General features: G+C 40.2%; 1 long non-coding RNA gene across 1 annotated transcript; it reads right to left on the reverse strand.

Moving 5' to 3' along the window:
* Positions 1-595: 595 nt before the first annotated feature.
* LOC142376081 (uncharacterized) lies at positions 596-5203 on the reverse strand. The gene is made up of 4 exons (XR_012769254.1): positions 4998-5203; positions 4647-4738; positions 1386-1476; positions 596-1306 (listed from the first exon to the last, which is right to left on the reverse strand). It is a non-coding gene; the product is annotated as an uncharacterized LOC142376081 (long non-coding RNA).
* Between the last annotated feature and the right edge of the window lie 267 nt (positions 5204-5470).

Genomic DNA, 5470 nt, shown 5'->3' on the forward strand with positions numbered 1-5470 from the left:
TTTGAAATGAAAAGCAATGCCAGAGTTGTGTTTTTGGGCAGAAAGCGGTTACACTTGCTGCTGACTTTAGACTCCCTAATATCCAGGAGTACACGAGTTGTTGGAAGATGGAGAGGATGCCTAATGCACACATTTTAATTTTTCATTCAATTATATTTCATGCATCATAATATTTTTGATTTGCAAAGAGGATAATAAATAATACTTTATAAATCCCAGAATTGGTAATTATTAAATAGTTAGTCGTATATCCAAACCTAACAGAGTACAATAATATACAGAAACGGCTAAATGTTAACTGTTTTAGTTTTTTTAGGCTTAAAAATGTAGTTTTTAACCTGTTGATGGAAACATTGGACATTGTAGTTATTCATTTAACACAAAAAGATAAATGATGCAGCTCTTAAATGCTGTGAGAGTAAGATCTAAACTCGTGCACATCACAAACACCCTGTTCTGAAGTCATTTTCATATGCAAAGTGTGAAGTCAAAGTTGTTCTTTGAGGATTGTTTACACCATTTGCAAATGTTGTTTTTCAAGCTCGCCACTGTTGAATAGAATTGACTATCAAAGCATCATTTAAAGTCTCCTTTATTAAATATTCTACAGACATGTGTAGCCAACATGCTACTTTTAGGTTGTAATGAAAATAGAACTGTAGTTTGCAATACATTTTAATTGCTACTAAACATCGCTTAAAATGTTATCACGTGTAGAGTCATTATGGCTGACGTTGAAGCTGTTTCACACTGAAAAAACAGCGGCACACAGCAGAGGGTGCTGCAGAATGGATTTGCAGGATACAGCTCTGCTGTAAACAAACCAACACTCACAATATTTCAGTTGTTCTCAAACAGATGGATACTTCAGTTTTTAGCAAATGTAACTCAAACAGGAGGAAAATATGCATTTGTTAGAGATTAAATTCATCTGGGGCTTAATAAACACCAGAAAGTGTTTACAGCTACAGAACAGTAGATGGTGCAGGTCTAAAAGAATCGAGGAAACCATTGATGACTGTTTCGATGCTACAGGTGTATGAGGATATATAACAAAGTGGAATGATTGTGTTGAAAAAAATCAGGGAAACAAAAGCTCAATATTATTAAAGACGTTGAATGGAAAATTAACATTCACTATCACTCAGTATTACGTGTTAAATATGACCCCCTTAAACTGAAAACAATGCAGAACTGAGAAGAAAAAAGCGTCATCACACTTTTTATACAGTATTAGGAGTAAATGACTGAACATCGTGCTGTGTTGCAGCTTTCAGGAAGTTGCTCGTGCAGGTTCAAAATTCCCCTAAAAAAAAATGCAAAACAATCATTTGGTTATTCAGAGGAGATTCAGTGTCTGTGAGTGTTTATTTCAGTATTTGTACCTTTGGCTTTGTTTTGTGTCTCCTTCTCTGGCAGCTTCCTCCAGGCCAGTCTGACGTCAGTCACACCACGGTTAGCAAGCATTGCACGTAGCTAAAAAAAAAGAAAGAGGAAGGTCAAATTTAAAATGTAAAGCAATGTTTACCTTTTTAAATCTTCCCTTTTTTGCTCCGTCTCTCTTATGTTTGGGCCAGCAGACACGCCTTGTCTTGCTTTCCCAGTGGGAGTGACAAACATAATGAACGTCTACCCTTATCCTCACATAATATCAACTTAATTCTGGCGATTACCCTAAAACAGCTGAATTTTACAGCTCAACTTCTAATGGGTTTGTTTGTCCGTATGTCCAAAACGTGGTAGTGTGACGATAAAGGAAAAATAAATTGTGATGAGAAATATTTCACTGCCTGTTTTTTACAGTTCAGATGATGTGATGCAAACCTGTAGCCATGTATTCATCCATTTCTTATTCCTAACCCTTATCATATTTTTATTATTCTTTTTTTTATTGTTATTATTCCTAATCTTAAAGCAGACTTTTCAAGTCATTTCATTCCAAATCTTTGGTACCCCTAGATTAGTTTTGCACACTTGATAACTCCAAATAGTTTGTGATTAGTTCACAGGGAGGGAGGGAGAGCTTTCTCTGAGGTGAAGCCTCCTCCTGGGAACCAGAGAATCTGGCTAAACTGTCCTCTGAGCGGCTGAATTCCTGGAGGCTTTCCAGGGGGGAGTGACTCGTGAAATGCGCACTGCTCCAGTTGCCTGCTAGGAAGCTACAGCAACACATAAACTAGAAAACAATTTGAAAAACACGCTACTATTACAGCCACATTTCACTGTTTGGTAAATGTGCACACAGTGTCTGTTTGTGTGAGTCACTCTGTGTTTCTGGGCGGTTTTACCGGCAACATATGGATGCATTTAGTTGTCTTGTGAACAGCCTGCGGTTCACACTTGTGCTCTTAGTGTTGGAACAGCCTTGGCTTGTAGCTTCAGTCTCCCCACAAAGCCACTGTTGTTCTGGTCCTTGTTCATAAAACTGAGGTCTGTGAAGTGTAGTGAAAAAATACAAACTTTGCTGGCCAGGAAAAACTAATCACATCCACTGATCCAAGATTACTGGGTGCAGCTGAAAACGGCCAACTTGCCTTCACAACCAAAAAGATATCTCTGAATCCAAAACAAGTACTGTGTTCTGAAAAGTACGAGCCGATCACTCGTTCCTTGCAGCCCGAAAACTCTATAAAAAGCAAACAGTGGAGAATGTGCAGCTTCTAGCTGTCCAAAGTCTGTCCTGCAGCTTTTAGATGTTCCCCTGCGTCAACACTCCTGATTCAGATGAAACGGATCTCTCCAAAAAGATTGTTAAAGGGACACTTTGTAATTTCTTCCCCTATCTAGTGGTGCAATTTTATTTTGCAAAGTCGAATGAATTTGCTCTCTAGCGACTCGCATTTTTTAAATGTGCGTTGCAACTTCTTGAACTACGGCAGGCGGTATGTGTTAAGATTCAAGAAGCTACAGATTCAGACTCAAGGTCCATACAAACAAAAAGACATCAAGACACACAGTACAAAGGATTACATTACACACATACAACAACACTATAAATATTGATGACAGATAACATGTCAGATAACATAAGTTGACGTAGCCTTTGGTGTGCAAACAATGCAATTAGTCATATTCCGGGAGTTACCGGAAGTGACGTTGACGCAGCGTTAGCGTTAGCAGCAGTGTGTAGTTGCTATCTGGAAAGTGTTCTTTTAAATAAACTCCCGGTAAACTTACAAACTTTCTAATGCCTCGTTTTGTGAGTTAAGAGCCTATGTGTACTACGGCAGAAGTTTGGTAACAATCAATGCATTATTAGTGGGATTTTTTACGAGATAAAATCTATTTACCATTAGCGCCAGTAATAAACCATTCAGCGGACGTGACGTCAAAATGACGTCATTTCCGCTTCCAGGCCTGGCGTTGGAGAAAACGCGATTCGAAGTGCTTTATGTCCCTCTCGGCACTTCGTCGGTTTTCATTTTACACCAATGAGGACTCATTTATGAATGAATATGTTGATTTGAGCTAATAAATGACTTAATTTATTACATAGTGTCCCTTTAAGTTCTGCACACGCCTGCTAATGATGCACTGATCTGAATCAGGTGTTGTTGAAGCTGGCCAACCGGTCAGAGACTAAGAGACGCATTTTTTACTGTGTTACCACAAAGAGCCACATTATTTAGAAAAATGACCGAATTTGGTCATGTGACACATCAACGCTGATATTAAACCCACGCATCAAGCAAAATGAGTCAAAGACAGACGTGTTTGGAAAGCTTCTTCCCAGTGAGGAGACAAGTAGAAGAGGCTGTGACCACTAAGAAATAGAAAGCTGCATTTTGAAGGCACGTTTAAGCGTTACCAGGGTGACCAGAAAGCGTTAGGAGGCAGAGAGGATGTTATGTCAGGAGGACGCTGCAAATAAAGTTACATACAAGTGCACAGTGGATTCAAGTTTGTTATCATATTTACTAAATACCACAGTGTCTATGTTGGTCGTATTATTTTATTTTGTAGTATTTATCCGCCACACCTGAAAGGCCGGTCCGTGAAAATATTGTCTGACATTAAACCGGTCCATGGAGCAAAAAAGGTTGGAGACCGCTGCCATATTGAACTCAAACGAAGCGAACACGAACATAAAAAAACCCCACAAATTTTGATGCATGCGGCTCGGGAGCCGTGGGTTGGACACCCCGATCTAAAACCTGCAGGACAGCAGCCCCCGAGGATCGGATGTGAACATCCCTGACTGCGTCCTGTGAGCAGAGTTCCAGCCTCGTTTTGGTGTTGACAAAAGTAGTCCGGCTAGTTGGCTGGGGTTTAAAAAATAAAGCGTTTTGCTTCTCAAAACAATATGCGTTCAAAAGAGTAATACATTTGCATCACAAAATCGTTCTCCAGAAAAAGTCAGACCTCACAATCGCTTGGCCCTATTTTCTCTCCCTTCGTATCACTGCCTGCTGCCGACAGCCGCGCCTGTTACGGTGTTTGCTGCTCGGAAGCAGGGGACTGCTCGGTCTGCACTTCGGTCTGCACAGTTTACAAAGCAGGCAATTGGAGGTGTTATAAAGATTTAATGACCTGCATTAGCATGACCTCCCTTTTGTCCCTGTAAAACAGCATGTCCCATAATGACACGTTCAGGTCCCCACAGCACACGCGTGCACATGATAACAGTAATGATGATAATTATAAACCTGCAGTTCGAGGTCGGCTCTGGCTTCTGGATCTTCCATGTTCGCTGTGGTCTGCATCCTCAGCCTCACCATCGACTGCTTTGATTCCTGAACTGCAAAGCAGGAACGTCGGGAGACGTAAACGTCCATTGGAGCACAATCGTAGTATTTAATGACATCTTATGAGCATAAAAACCTGCTGCATGAATGTGCAAAATGTTACATTAATAATAATTAGTAAAAGTAAAACTATTGGCTACAGGGACATGTAAAAATCCATAAACATGATGTAATACTCTGATGCTTTGTGTTATTGGAGCAGCGTCTGCCTCAGTTTCTTCCCTGGGATGTGCTCTTTCATTATTTTCTCACCTGCCGTTCCTGATCCTTGACTCGGACGTGATGACTCTGCAACAATCAAAGAGCAGTCTTCCTTGTTATTTTCATTTCAAAATATCCACAGGGCTACTTTATTAAAACATCCGCGAGGTACTGCTGCCACACAGCCGATTCAGATTCTGCAAAGGCTTAAAAGGAAGGGCTGTATAGAATGGTCTGACAACTACTCCAAACGCATTTTTCAGGTGATTTCTTTTTTAGCAGATGCACTAAAGAGCCTTTGAGAGCCAAAATTCAATTTTAAAACCTGTCATAACAAAATCTAACTCTAACACATTGCTGACATTTATTTCCTCTTAAATTACAGCTTTTAGATGATGCTACTTTTTTAACCCTCATAATCACTTAAGGCTGTTGAGTAATTTGTCTACAGTAATTTGCCTACAGGGCAAACATGTCGACAGAGGACGCTGTGAACGCAGCGCTACACACAGCGCTGACCCACC

The sequence above is a fragment of the Odontesthes bonariensis genome, unplaced genomic scaffold, assembly GCF_027942865.1.
Source record: "Odontesthes bonariensis isolate fOdoBon6 unplaced genomic scaffold, fOdoBon6.hap1 scaffold_165, whole genome shotgun sequence".
Classification (NCBI taxonomy): domain Eukaryota; kingdom Metazoa; phylum Chordata; class Actinopteri; order Atheriniformes; family Atherinopsidae; genus Odontesthes; species Odontesthes bonariensis.